The 15247-nt window shown below is 41.8% G+C and overlaps 1 protein-coding gene across 1 annotated transcript in view; it reads right to left on the bottom strand.

The window, feature by feature from the left end:
- frmd4ba (FERM domain containing 4Ba) overlaps positions 1-14712 on the bottom strand; it is a 45064-nt gene extending 30352 nt beyond the window's left edge. Inside the window, exon 1 of the mRNA XM_035151265.2 lies at positions 14411-14712. The gene's annotated coding sequence lies outside the window, so the exon portion shown is untranslated. The remainder of the gene's footprint in view (positions 1-14410) is intronic.
- Positions 14713-15247: the final 535 nt, after the last annotated feature.

Here is a 15247-nt window from a genome sequence, read left to right on the forward strand (position 1 = left end):
TCCATCCATCCATCCATCCATCCATCCATCCATCCATCCATCCATCCAGTCAACCTGGGCTACAAAAACAAATAATCAAAAGAAATTGGCCTTATTATCAGTCAGGCATGTGTCAGTCAACGTGTGCAGTTGCATGAATGTGTCTGAAACACACATGTTGGCTATAATCATGTCATTTACTGCATGTATACAGGCAGTGAACTGGCTATACTAAGCATGAGCAGCGGCAGGCAGCTGTGACAATGGGCTTTTATAGAAAATGGGATTATGTGCAATTCTCAGGGGCTTGTGTTAATGTACGTCTTCATTCTGGCACAAAAAGATCCACACTGTTTACACTACAGTATGAGTTGAGCATTCAGGGATATTGATTGGACAGAGCCAGGTTATAGTGTTTCCCTGTGCTTCCAGTTTATATACTAATATTACCAACAGCTGAATTAAAATTCATATTTATCACTTACCAACAAAAGATTTCATCCAGGAAGTGCTGTGCAGAAATTGCTGTGAGTGGATTGTACTAGAAATTTGTTAAATTAATTAAATAGGAATTAATCTGTTGCTGTTACACATATAAATTGGTTGACTGAAACTGATAATGCTCATATTGTGATGCTTGGGTAGGACTGCATTACTCTGACTGTAGAGCTTATTAACTTATGGATCATAACTATTATTATAATTTCCCCTAAATAATACTTAGATATTTTTTATTTTATTTTAGCTGCATGTATATATGTATATATGCATACTTGTATGTTAATGTCTGTAACTCTCTTCTTTGTTATTACTATTGTTGTATTTGTAAGACCCTGGACTGTGGGTGGGGTGGGGTTGGTTTATTGTTGTTAACAGAATACATATATCCTTATTTCAAGACGCTATGTTTTGAAAATTGGAAAAACCATAATGATTTCAAAAAGAGTTCTATTCTTGGCAAGAAAAGATGACAGTGGGAAATAAATAGCAGGCTCTTTGTGGTCAGCTGTCAATTTTCTAATATGCTCTTTAGACAATCACAGCTACTTGACACATACTGAGGTGGTTGGGATGAAATTTAGATCAACATAAAAATAATACAATAATGACACGAGGGAGAAAATTCAATTGCTCTCCTCTCATTTCCATGGGTCCTAACAGGATTACATACTACGGACGTTGTAATCCACCAATGCATGAACCAGAAGGTTCTATTTCTGGAGGGCAGGATTCATCATCTGAGACCCATTTGGAGGTTTATAGATGCACCGTGACCAGCTTACCATGATAAATATGGACAGGCATGTGAGGCCATGCACGGCTGTCTGGAATGACAGCGGGCAGGACAGCCAAGCATATGGTGGACACAAGCCGCTGTTCACACACACATGATCGCCACGTGTATAAAGGAGAGCAGCGTGTTCTGGTCCACGTATTGTTATAGTACACAGGGTACAGGGCTACTGAGGCATGCGTGGCACATATTTCAGAGGTACAAAGACGTTAACTTTCCACTTACTTCAGAAAACAAGTTGCCATCTTTCTTAAAATATTGTAAAACTAAAACATGAATTAACAATAAATTGTGCTCTAATTTAATATTCAGTAGCCTACCAGATCATAACCACTACTTACTATGGAGCACCAGTCAGCAGTGGTTATTTTTCAATGTAAAAGCATGCAGGCATTGTGTCTACTGGGAGCCACACACATACACATTTGTGAAAACTCACAAACACACACACACACAAACACATGTGGAACGCCTGCAGGCAACTAATAATCCCAGTTGATTTCCACACCCTACGCTGGGGGTTCGCTGAGGTGAACATGTAGGAAGAGGCAACGACCTCAGTGAGAATCAATCTGTGGGAGTCTAGGGGGCGTCCCAGGGGAAAGTGGGAATTAACTGTCTGCGAGTTGTACAATCGGAGCGATATACAATAAGCAGCCTGATCTAATCCGAACATATATCTCAGTAGTAGCTTTCATTAATAATATGGATAATATATGTATAGCACTAACATGCATACAGAGATTATTTTGGCCATTTGGAGACAGTGGAACAAGCTGTAAACACGACATCTGACATATTATCACTTTATGATGTTTATACACCTAATGTGAGCAAACAGTATATTATTTACACATCCAGCAGACGTGAAGCAACCATAGACTGTATATAAATATGGATGATGTGTCTCCACTTCCTGCCTCTATCCAGAAAGGAAGCAAAAAAATCCCAGAATTGAACTCTGGAGCCAGAGTCTGTGCAGTCGCGAAACTTGACCAATCCTGAGTCAGCCTGAGTTTTAAAATAACTAATTAAAAAAACTTACGGGAGGTATTAACACTTGAACATACATCAGTGTGATAAAATTGGCAGGATTTGTGATCCATACTTCAGTCAGCCACCAGGTAGCGATAGAGACACTTTGGCTTCACTTTTGAGGAGCAGTCCTGTCGTCCATCTTTATCTACAGTGTATGGCAGCAACAGTAGCATTCATTTGGAGTGTTTCCATTCACTAGGTTAGCTTCCCAAATGAACATGTATTTTAGTCTTCATATGGTTTCTACCAGCTCTCATTGGAAACATCTGGCTCTTTAGCAGCTAAACGCTCCATCGTGTTCACTAGCTAGAGTCTCTAACTTAGGCTCTGGTGTTGGGAATGTACGACAGAGGGTTTATTAGTGCTTCTTCTTAAAAAGCCCCTTGCTGGCGTAACTGGAAATGATGCTGAGATGATGAGAGTGAAACAAAACACATGGTTGTTAAAACCAAAACATTGAGCTGAAAGGTGCTAAAATGCTCTATATAGCTGCAAGGAACTGCAGACTGAAGTGAAACGTCCATTTGCATTAGGTAATGTGATCTGTTGATACTTAAAAAATATTGATTATAGCAGCTACAAACTCTTACTAAATAATCAACTCAATAACCTCACAATGAGGTCAATATGACAGGGTCAGAATCACATGCAGTCAACTCTTGAGCCAAACAGATGTTTTTTTCTATTTCAAAGGGTAAAATATCATTCTATTTTCCCTCTGAGATAACATCTTTTCACCAGCAACTTCCTCTTGCCTGGTTAACCTAACAACGTCAGCATAACTGTTGTCTAACAGTCCCCGCCTCTCCCTATCTCCAGCCTGGCACCACAGACGCACACACCATGACCTCACACCGTCACCCTCTCTGATGTCACTCTGGTGTCCATTTCTCTACACATGTCATGTGCTGCACACAAGACTCTGTTCACTTTAAGGCTCACTCTTTTCAAGCTGTCGTTACACTTTGTCCCTCAAGCCGAGAACAATCGATTGTAGTGGAAGTGCGACAGCAGAGGCTGACATATTTACTCTTCATGCTGCAATGCCCCTTTGAGACCAGCAGATGGGGAAATTGCATGGCACCAAAGCCCTGAGGAATAAAGAGAGGAAATACATTTAGTCCTGGAAATTGTGTGGTAAATTATGCTGTCTGGAGGGCTTTCCTATTACCTTTATGCCAATGTCATGCCCTTTCTCCTAAGATAAGGGCCTCATCTCATTGGTGATGGCTAGATCGAAAGTTTAATAAGAATCCAGACAGACAGGCTGTTGCAATTTAGCCCCCTGCTCGGCTCAGTCCCAGAAGTTCAGTATTAATAGGCTTGAATCTGTTGAGAATACACGGCAGGGCATGATGGGGGCAGCCGCGCTGCCAAGCTCGTCAAGGCTCCCCGTCCCCCGGCTCATTTCAACACGGGATAGCAATTACCGTGTACAGTAAGTGGTAGATTAATTGTCTAAAAGGGGAAGGCCTCCTTGTGGATGTGACGGACCCGGAGCGGAGCAGGCAAACAGCTGTCCTCCACATGGGCCTGCAGATGACGAGCTATGCCACATACTGAGTCTGCAGCTGACACATGCAGTATGCAGTATGCAGTATGCCCGGCCCACTCACACATGCTGAATGGTTAACTTATAATGTCCTGGCCTCACAGGACCCTGCCCACACGCTCATGTAGCTTCATGACCGTCAGTCTCGGTTAGAAATGGAGCAGGTGGACACAGCTGTCAGAAATCATGACACTTGATATGAGGGCAATTTGTCGTCATGCATCATACATGAAGAGATCACGTTCATAAAACATGAAAGAGGGACATCTCTGGTCATGCATAGAGTATGCCCCACTTTTTAATGGGCTTTGCATCTTCATATCTCACACACAATATGAGTGAAATGAAAATCATATAATCAATTAATTTGTTCTTTCTTTATCTTTGAGTTGTTTCTTCTCCACTTAACATACAGCTTGCTTTTCTTTATGTTCCATCCGTAAATTACAACAAGAAGAACTGCAATGAAATAAACTGTACGTCTGCCCTCAGGCCTTCAGATTTCACAATCATCCCAGTAAGTGAGAGGCGGCCATTATCCTTCATGACTGAAATTGTCACTGCCTCTGTTTAAGCAACCACAAGACATTTTAATTACAGCCAATTAACACCATGTGATAAAGCTCCATTTGGCAAATGAATGGAGAGACAGAAAAGCTTTTTGTGTGAGTTTAGGTGGCGCAGTCAAGCCCAGCTTTGTGTGGCCAGGCAGGGGGTATGGAAAAAAACAGAAAGAAAAAGAAGGCAGGGAAAGAGGGCTCAGGGCTTCATGCTGCCACCATCCACCTATCGGCTTGTCAGGCTGTGTCTGGGGATTTGGGGCCAGCTCCTCTTGCTGCATGGGACGGCGCTCAGGGCCACCCTGGAGGCCACAGGCTGTGACAAACCATGTGTGTGTATAACCCAGATGCTACGAAGAGGAGGAGGTCAGACCGGGGTAAGCGTGTGGGAGGCAGAGGCTGCGGTGTCAGTCAGCAGCCCCGCACTGGCTGCCGCTATAAAATCTTGCCCTGAGGGATTGAGGGTCTCTAGATTTGCCCAGACATTTCTCAGAAGAAGCATAAAGCGCCTGTGTTATTAGTTTTCAATATCATAGTCAAGCTATGGAAAACATGAATGGCCACTGTGGACATCTCCACAGGCGTCGAAATGAAACAAAGAGAGAGCAACAAAGATGAGGGGGAGTGGGGGGGGTGCACACTACAAGTGAGGGGCTGTTATGAGCCTCAAGGCGATGGAAGGGGTTCAATTATTGCACGGAAGAAAAAATACAGAGTAATTTAACATGGTTTGGCTTTTGAGATGTGTAAAAAATTGTATAATTCATATAAATATGATATAAACATTTAATTTACATATTTTCAGGAAGAACAAATAGATATGAAAAGGGTTTCTGACATGTTAAAAAGCATCCACATGATTATATTCTATGACTTTTATTAATGATCTGTCAGGCAACAAACAACCAGTTAACTTATAGTTCACACTGTGGATGTGCACAAAGCTGTCTTCATCAGCTCAGAGCTACGCTGGGAATTACACCAGGCCTTGCTCTGTGAACATACAAGAATTATTGGCCATGTAGGAAACATATAAATGAGTTAAGACAATTACGTGTTCAGTTTCCATCCGTAATTGTGAAAAATGCTCAAGGGGAAGCATGTGGAGAAGCAGGAAAAGGTCATAGTTCATAATAAGCTTTTTAATATCGTAGTTAAAGAGCCGTGCATCCGAAACCTCAACCTTTAGCTAAAAAAAGACCAATTCTAGCAAAACTGTTACCATGGATAATAACCGAATACTATCTGTTTGCTTCACCAACATTTTTTAACATCCTATTAGTGGATCTTCACTTCATATCTGACATGTTGCCCAGTGACGATTGTTATCTGGTTTTAGATCTGGAGAAATCGGACCCCTATAATGTACAGTATAATAATCCTCAACAGTCCGCTTTCAACATGAAAGAGCAACGGTTCTACTCCAAGCTCCGAGTTTAATCTGAAATTGTGCAGCATGTGGTGCCATTAACTCTTATGAACATTTATTTACGAGTCTAAATCCATTTGTGGCAACAAAAGGCTGATTTCTGGCGGCTGATATCTGCATTAAAATGATGTACAGTTTGGTTTATCACTCTAGATCCACATAACTAACTAGATAATCAGATCAGTTACATGGCTTTATTTGGCCAGACAACACGTGCCTGGTAGAACACAACTGATTCAGACATACCGAATGCAGAAAACCGCTCTCTGCATGCTAACATCCAGTGTGCAGACAGAAAGCAGAACCTGTGTGGCTCAAACAGGCGTCACAAAGCCAGTGGTCGTAAAGGAATACTGCTGCTGTCTTTCAGTATCAAATCGAAAATATGTCTTTTTTCATCCTGATGTATAAATACAAAAGCTCTCAATGGGCTAAAAGCTCTTAAAGGTTCCAGCTCTGTCAGAGCGATTTCAAGAGGTGCTTTGATTTGAAGAGAGGAGGCCTTCACTCAGAGTCAAATGGGGACTTATAAGAAGGTGGAGCCTGTGGAGCAAAGAGCCTCAGAGCTGGGCATCTGTTCCAGGTTTGCTGCTATGTCTTATTCAATAATTTTAACTCATCGGATATTCTGAAACAGCTGCTACACTGCAGAAGGAAAACATGTCTCATTACCCCATCACACGGACAAATACATTTTTTAACCGAGCAAATATCCTCAGAGTTACTGTGGAGAGAAAAAAAACTCAGTGGCGGAAGCCAAATATTTGAAGGGACGGCAAAAGAGGCACCATGTAAAAGTTACACCCAGATCAGATATACCAAAACGTCAAAATGCCAATAGGCCAAGTTAATATATGATGAATGAAATGCATGGATTGCAATGATGACCAAAAGAGAATTTTCATCTGACGTAACGTATCATTATAGAATTTTTCAGCTAATTGCTTTTGTTTTTAGGCACACAACTTTACTGATTAGTTTTTTTTCCCGCAGCTCTGATTAGTTGATCTGATCATTTCAATTTGCCAGAAAATCCAGCAAAAAGCAAAACAAAATCCCTGAAACACACTATACCACCTGGACGGCAGGTGGCAGAGACCGTCTGGGAGTTTAAAAAGTGGACACTCCAAGCAAAACGATTATAACAGGAGTCTGAGGAGACCAGAGCAGAGGTAAAAGAAATGTGAATGTTGGACTTAGAAACATGTCTTCCAATGTCTCCTGAATGTTCGGGCAAATAATTGCTAACATGTTTATATTCGTGTCATATTACTATTAACATGCCGTATTACTGACTGACATATTGTGTTTACAGTTTAAGATAAAAATGTAATATAAAGTAAAGAAGTCTAACTTTATGACATGAGCTCACTTCTGCTTTTTTAGTGTTTTCTCTTTACCTCTGCAGTTCAGATTTCAAGAGTGTACATTGTACAGAGAAGTAGCCCCAGCTAGAAAACTGAAACTACTGTTATTTACTGAGAGTGAAACATTTCCTTTTCTGCCACGCAATTACTGATTCTCCTATTTTTATAGTGGCAGCCTTGCAATAGACAGCTTTCTCTTCAGATCAGTATCCCATGTACTGTAAAAGCTGTATGGGTGTTTTTAGTATTACCAGGGAATGCCTGTAATTTCATTTTTTTCCATGGACACAGATCATCAGTCATCTGGAGAGCTAAATAAATTAACAGGGTTCCATGCTTATCAACAGATGTGGCACATTATGTCGAACACAGTGCAGCGATGAGGCTTAACCGAGTTCAATAGAGATTTACATAACAACTGAAATAATTATTAGGCTACTTTTCAGCAACATGTAAAATTCCTCTAAATTTTGATTTTTATGTGACAATGTGATAATCTACATATATTCTCAATATGAACAAATTTATTGATGACTCTCTTTAATTAATCTACCAGTCATTTAGTCCTTAAAAGTTAGGACATTTAAAAAAACCTTAATTTTCCAAGGCCCAGTTCTAAAAATTATTAGTTTTGTCTCTCCAGCAGTCCAAAAACCAGATATATTCAAGGAACAATTCATTCAAACAGAAAAAAAGCAGTAAACTTATAAAATATAAGTTTGGCAATTTGCCTGAGAACTGACTTCATTGATTAGTCAAATGTCAATCTTTGTTAAACCAATAATGAACTTATCCTTTCAGCCCTACTGTCAGACAGATGTACGCTGTACATAAATGTATTAGCACACATGCTTACACCACCTTTCATTTCCCCCAGTCTAACAACCACTGCCCTCCCCTGGGGATACACTATCATCTTTCCTCCCACTGTGCTTGACACCTGTTACAACTGTGCTCTGCACACTAACAGAGGATCAACTTTCTACCAGGCCACAGGCTCACCAAACACTGTCCTGACATCACTCACTTCTGCCCACAGACTATAACTGAAGAAGCTAATGTTGCTGATAGACAACACAACACATTGTTGCATGCTTTTGTAAATATGAGCAAATCTAGCTATATGAGATGTGCTGCTGCAGTAGAGTATAGTAGTGGAAAAGATGTACACATGCTCAGATGGGACAACACACATGTTTGAAAAGGAAGTAGCTGAGCCTCTTAGCAACACAATGGACCTTTGAAAAGGCCTTAAATCAAAGGCAGCTACTATTGAGTTACTGGGTTTATATCAACATGGTTTCCTCGTCACTTAATCACCACGCACCTACATCTTCTCCGTATTTACTGCTAACACGTCTCTCACCGCTGCCCTCTGTCCCTGTCACAGAGCTCAGCCTGGCCTGTCTGAGTGGACCAGCAGGGTGCTCGGTTTTGGTCTATGGCGCAGGTGATGACTTCCCTCGCCTCTCCCCTCCTCCCCCTCCCCTTCATCCTCCTCATGCCGAGCTGCAGCGGTGAAGGTGACTGCAGCTGGATGATTTCTTTCTTTCTAAACTGCAGGGGATGTGAGTTGGAGGGTGAGTGGTGCCTGGGATTTGGTGTGTATGTGTGTGTCTGTGTGTATGTGTAAGAGAGGTGGGGGGTATTGGTTGCCAGTATTAACCCTGTAAAAGAGGAGTCTCACATAACACTCCATTAATGATGAATGCTAAGCTCTAATGGGTGCAGCACCTATACATCCTCCATCTCCATTGTCTAGCACGCTGCACCACCATGGCTCCAAAACTACAAATTTAACAGACAATAGAACCCAAAATAAATGAATGCACGAGGAAAGGTTTGAAAAAAAAAAGGAAAAATCTAGCACAACCGCTCAACAGGAAATTACTTTGTGGGGGGCTGGTGAAATCCAAAGCATCACATATTCAGTCTTTTCCCATATTCAAGTCTCCTGTGTGTCTCTTTGCCGTGCCCCCACCCCTTCTGGCACTGAACATGTGAAACACTCACATGGGGTTTTTTAAGCATTGAGCAGTATTGATCACTGTAGATCCAAGGCTTGGGGTACATCTGCTGTAGGAGCATTGGTTGTTTTTGTTTGTGTGTGTGTGTGTGTGTGTTTTTTTTTCTAAACTCGACACCATGTACCTCTGTTTGCGCCTGAGAGGATAATAATAGCAGCTCAGGTCCTCTCCGTCCACCTCCCCCCTCCTCTACCTCATACACACTCATGGTGATTGGAGTCTCATTCTGGTCATTATCGTTCAGGCTTTCAAACATCCTCTCAACATCCTCACCTCAGAGCTGTGTGTGTGTGTGTGTGTGTGTGTGTGTGTGTGTGTGTGTGTGTGTGTGTGTGTGTGTGTGTGTGTGTGTGTGTGTGGTTGTATGCATTTAGGTGAAAGAGAGTTCATGTGATCTCTGCATTGTGTATTTAAGAGGAAAATGGGAAGAAATGGAGAGTGATCACAAAAGAGGCATGGATGGATGGATGGATGGATGGATGGAGAGAGTCACACAAGCAGCATAATTACGGGGAGGACTACCCCATACCCACCGCCACCCACCACTCATTCTCTTCAAAAACCTCCCAGGCAAGCCAACAGCAGCACAGACGGAGAGGAAGGTGGTAGAAGCCTTTTCTTTGTTGTTATTTTCATTTTTCTCAGCCTAACAGCAATTACATCCCAGTCTGAGAGACGCATGAGGAGGAGGAGGAGGAGGAGGTAAACACAGACAGAGAGGAGGAATATTCCTCTTTGGAATGTAACGCTGCACGAATCCGTTGGGTTTAAGGCCCCCTCCATTGCCATAAGGAGGAAGACCCTCCTGGCTACATCTCACCTGCCCACCTGTGCAGCAGTGTAGGCCTACAAGATTTTGAGTGTGTGAGGAATACTTAGAGCTAGGTGAACAAAGACATGTATGGGCTCACAATTTCTAAATGTTTCTGCACATTTTACTTGGGGGCTGGGAGGAAAGGTTCTGGAAAATTATGGGAGCAAGTGACTCAGACATTTGCATTCTCACATACAGCCACTCGGTAAAATGCCCTGACTTTAGTGCATGTCTGAAAGCAGCACTACACAGTGTGTTGTGACTGTGGCACGTGAAAACCCATAACAGGTGCTTTACAGAATATACACAAAGCAAAAGGCATCATAGCAACGATTGAGATGCAATGTGATGTAAACAAGGACCAAACAGGAACCATTTCCGTCCTTAAAGTCTTTCATAAGGCTGTTTTTGCTAATGCTTGCAAAAATAGACAGAGATATCTATGAGGAAAATAAAATATTCTCACTTACTAACATAATTTTACTGTGGGGCAACTTAAAATGTATTGAATGATGATTAGCGCTTCATCTGCCAATTATCTTCTTAATTGATGACTCGATTTCTTTGTCTATAAAACAAGGTTTGAAAACTAATTGTAAAAAAAACCAGTGAATTCAATCTATTTAAATGTTGGGCAGGAAATGTAACATCTTAGAATTTGCAACTATCAAACCTTTTGTGCTGGAAATTTGTATTAAATGATCAATTAATTATCAAAATAGTTGCAGGTTAATTTTCTCACTTCACCGACTCTACTGCCACTAGAGAGTGAAACATAGTTAAAACAGTTGCTTTCTGTCCAGATTTCTCATTAAAACAGTGGTCTTCATGGGGGGGAAATAATGATGTATCACCGACCGACTGTTTCCCCTAATTTCTGTTGGTTGTTGTACTCGTGCAAACCGTGCACCTTTGGAATGGTGATTCATTTCCCACTAACATCCCCCAGAGACAGGGGGCTTTCACTCTGAAGTGCAGTGAAGTCAATAGCCACGGAAATACATGGGTAACCTATAAATCTATCCTAGTGTCCATTCTTTAAATAATTCATAAGGACGTGAGCTTAAGCGCTGCACTTTGAGGGGGATTTGTCCACAACCTGGCCAGTGCCTGTCCTTAAACAGATTGGGGCTTGTTTTAATGCAGTCGCATTCATTTAAATGACAAACTGGCTCCCAGAGGAATTCCAAAACAGCCGAGAGGCACTCTCCAGGGCTGCTGTCAGTGTTTTCTGCTTTATTCTGAAGGGAAATAAACAGCGAAAATTTTACATTACCACATTAAAGGACCCAAATCCCTCAGAAATCAAAAATATATATATATTTTTTGTCGCCCGCAACCTCTTTGCGCGCAATATTTCCTGTAAGCAGGAACCGTAAATGTGGGATGTTTCACAATTTCTTGCGGTTTCAATGTGAAACTAAGGTCTAGACTCTTTGTTTTACTCAGGATGTCCTGTCTGACGGGACAAAGCAGACATGAAACAAGGAAAAGAGATGTAGTGCCTGCTGAGCTGGTCCACAGCCGAGGCACAGATTCCTGTTGACACAACTTTCAGAGTGAGCCATGTTTTCAGTGATTATGTTACAGGCTCGAGCAGCATTGAGGGCATTTACAGCAAACGTGGCAGGACTGATTTGGGGAAGAACATTTTTTTAATGGACTAAATCATTCTCACTAACGCCTCTCTACGCTGATGTCCCCTCTCCCTTTGGGATCTAAATTGATTTGCACTGTAAAGCCTATAGATTACTGTTGACCCACAAACACATTTACTAGAAAACACTCCAGTGTCTGTCCCTGAATTAGGCCTCCAGCAGCAAACCTGTTTACCATAGCTATATTAAAGTGCTAATCCACAACATCCATGTTTTTCTAAATGTGACATCAGCTAAGCACACTGCCCCGCTGCTTTTTTTGCTTTGCCCAATCACATGTCCATTAAGTAATGTGACATATTTTGACTTCGCTGAGTAAAGTGAGACTATGAAAATGTTATGTGTTGTGTATCAGTTTCATATACTCAGAGCTTTTGCTGTTAAGGCCTTACAGTCTGGTATGTCACTAGCTTGTGGTGGCTAATGTTAGCAATGCTTTAGGCATTGCCATGAAACGCACAGTCCTGAATTGGTTAGCAACATAAACTGTTTATAAGGATGTTCGATGTGTGTCCACTTCCTGTCACTATCCCACCGATACACAGGCTCGACCAATTGCGAGTCAGTCTCAAATGTCAATCAGGACATTTCACCCCCTTTTAATATCATTAGACAATTAATTGAAGCCAAACTTACCAGAAAAGTGAGCACTTGGACATGATAAGATCTACCTAAAAGAACAGAAACCATCTTGAAAAAATATAATAAACGTGAACTTTGACTTTTTAGGTTGGTCCATGTCCCATCCACTAACATGTATGAGTTGAGGTTTATGAGCTATACTGCAGCCAGCCACCAGGCGATGATCAAGACTCTTCACTTTTTGGGGGCAGTCATTGTCCATCTGTGCAGTCTATGGTAAGCAAATTTTGTAGCTAAAATGCTAGATTTCCTGAATGCTATATTTAGCCAAAATGCTAAGCTATTTTATAGCTAACAATAGGTTAGGAGTCTTTGAAGGGACAATCCACCTCACTCCTGAGTTCTTCTCTGTCCTATTATGCCCTGAAGTAAGTCTTTAAAAATAAACAGTATTATAGGATGCAGTGTTATTGTGCTTTACTCATGCAAATTCTAGACAGACTGACGTCTTTCCACCCATGAAACACCAACCAGACGTTGACAGTTTGTTTTCTTCATATTAGGCATACTGTATTTAACTCATGCTGTCACCTGGAAATAAAGGCAGCACAATGCCTGGATTTAACTTGCAAACATTCCCATTTACATTCCCACCTGTCACGTGCCATGACTCTGACTGGGATCTTTCAGCGTGGGGATAATCTGTTGTCAGAACCAGTCAGGCAGGAACTTGTTTTCTAGCAGAAGTGTTGAATTATACGAGCCTGCATGACAACAGTATCACGTAACCTAACCGCAAAGGCTGTCATTCAAATCTGTGCACAGAGCGTTATAATGAAGACGTGTGGGAAAAAGAAAGAAAAATGCTGATGAACCACTTTTTACACAAAACAGGGCCTCGGATGAGTGTGGTGGGAACGCACCATCACATGAGGTCCCACTCCCCAGGTGGACTGGATGTGCTGTTTAAATCTTGTTTACACTTGCAAAGACACAGATAAGGTCTGTTAATGGCCCCTGATTGGCAAATATACTCCTATTTGTGCCGAACAGCGGCGTTAGAAAATTCTGTGACGGTTAATAGCTTTATTGAATCAGAAGCGCTGACCCCATTAAAAAGCAGCTGAACATCCTGGACTAAAGTCAACACAAAGCGGCGCTGCCTTTGCACTTTGTGTGTGTGCGCGTGTGTGTGTGTGTGTCACAGAGAGAGAAAGAGGCAGCACATGTTTCTCTCGTGAGGCACAAATTCAGTGTAGTCACTCTGTGCCTTTGTTATCACTCACGTCCTGTCACTGGGTTTCCTCATGTCAGACCTGCTGTGTGACAACAAATGAGTGACACTGAAGATCACAGGACTTTTTAAATATGCCTGACATTTAGGAGATCTGTTCAAATGTAGTCCTTCCCCTGTTGTTGTGGGTTTTTTCATGGTGTGAGGTGACACAAGACCCACACAGGATATCACATGCCTGCCTGCCCATTGTATGTCTGGTCCAGGAAACAGGATATTCACACAGAGGACAGCACACCAGCTGACCACAGACCCAGAGAGAATGAAGAGTGTGTGTGTGTTTTTAACTTTAACAAATAAAGTACACTACAATACATGCTCTTGAAGGTGCATTATAGGTATCACTGAAGAGACCACACTCCAGGTTACTGTGTTAAATCTGTCCTGAGCAACTCCACTACACCTTTCTGACAAGCAGGGTCCCCCACTCATGTTGACATGTCAACAGCTCAAAAACCAGCTGACATTCACTCAGCTTAAATAAAATACTGTGTGGCTCCATGTTGAGTTTAGGGTTGGCTGGGATTAATTGATACTTAAACACATGCATGCACTTTCTAACTGATGTGATGATGTTACTCATGATGTTTCTATGCGGGGATTGTGCGTAAAATAGCGCATTTATAGCTCCAAATGAACCCAAATGCGCTCTAAAATAGCGAATGAGAGCAAAAAGCGCACGTTATTGTTAATGCATGATAACAAAACAAACTGGAGAGGCTGTTTACAGGTGATCGCACCATTATATTATTGTTATTGTTTGTTTTACTTTTAGAAATAAAAAGGCACTTAGGAATCTAATGAAACGGTTCTCACCTTTTGTTGTCTTCTGTTGTGATCTGATTGTTCCCACTTTTATTGTCTGTCCGCAGAGCGTCTCCGCCGGTGTTCACATAAATCCGCCTCTGTCCCCCACAGCACCAGAGCTGCTTTTTGTTACAATGAATGGAGAGTTGCTTCTGCAGGGCTCAGATGGAAAGTCAAGCGAGGGAAGCTGCTGCTGCCTGGTCGGCACTGAGCGTCAGTCCGGTCCGGGTCCCCGCCTCCTCTCCTCTCCTCTCGTCTACCTTCCACAGATTCGGGATGGGACAGATGGATCTCCCCCTGCTGCTGCTGCTGCCTCCGTGCGCCGTGTTTGGCCACTGGAGGAGCTCTCCCTGCTGTACAGCTGAGCAGAGACCTGAACTGAACTAGCATTGCTCTCAAGCAGAGCGCATACATTCAATCAAGCTTCACTCACTCATCGTTATCAGTTCCCTAAATATGTGTGATTTTTTTCCCATCAAGATTCATGAGTTGTGAAAATGTCCTAAAAAAAGGAAAATGCCCGAGAAAAGTGGCAATGGCCAATGTCTATCTACTACTTATTCCACAATCTGTCTGTGGAACACATATCTCACAAACTATTCATCTTATCAGCTTCACACTGTGTATGTGTATTATATATATATATATATATATATATATATATATATCCCTAGTGCTGAAGTTGGTTCTTTTTGGACATGTGATACATTCAATATTTTTGTGTTATTTTAAGTTGAATTACAACATCTCTGGGACTCTGCTTCCACATTAACAACAAATAACCTAGCTACCTTCAAAGGTTTGAGGGAAATTCCTGGTAATAATAACATAATTATGCCATATATT

The sequence above is a fragment of the Hippoglossus stenolepis genome, chromosome 3 (assembly GCF_022539355.2).
Source record: "Hippoglossus stenolepis isolate QCI-W04-F060 chromosome 3, HSTE1.2, whole genome shotgun sequence".
NCBI lineage: Eukaryota > Metazoa > Chordata > Actinopteri > Pleuronectiformes > Pleuronectidae > Hippoglossus > Hippoglossus stenolepis.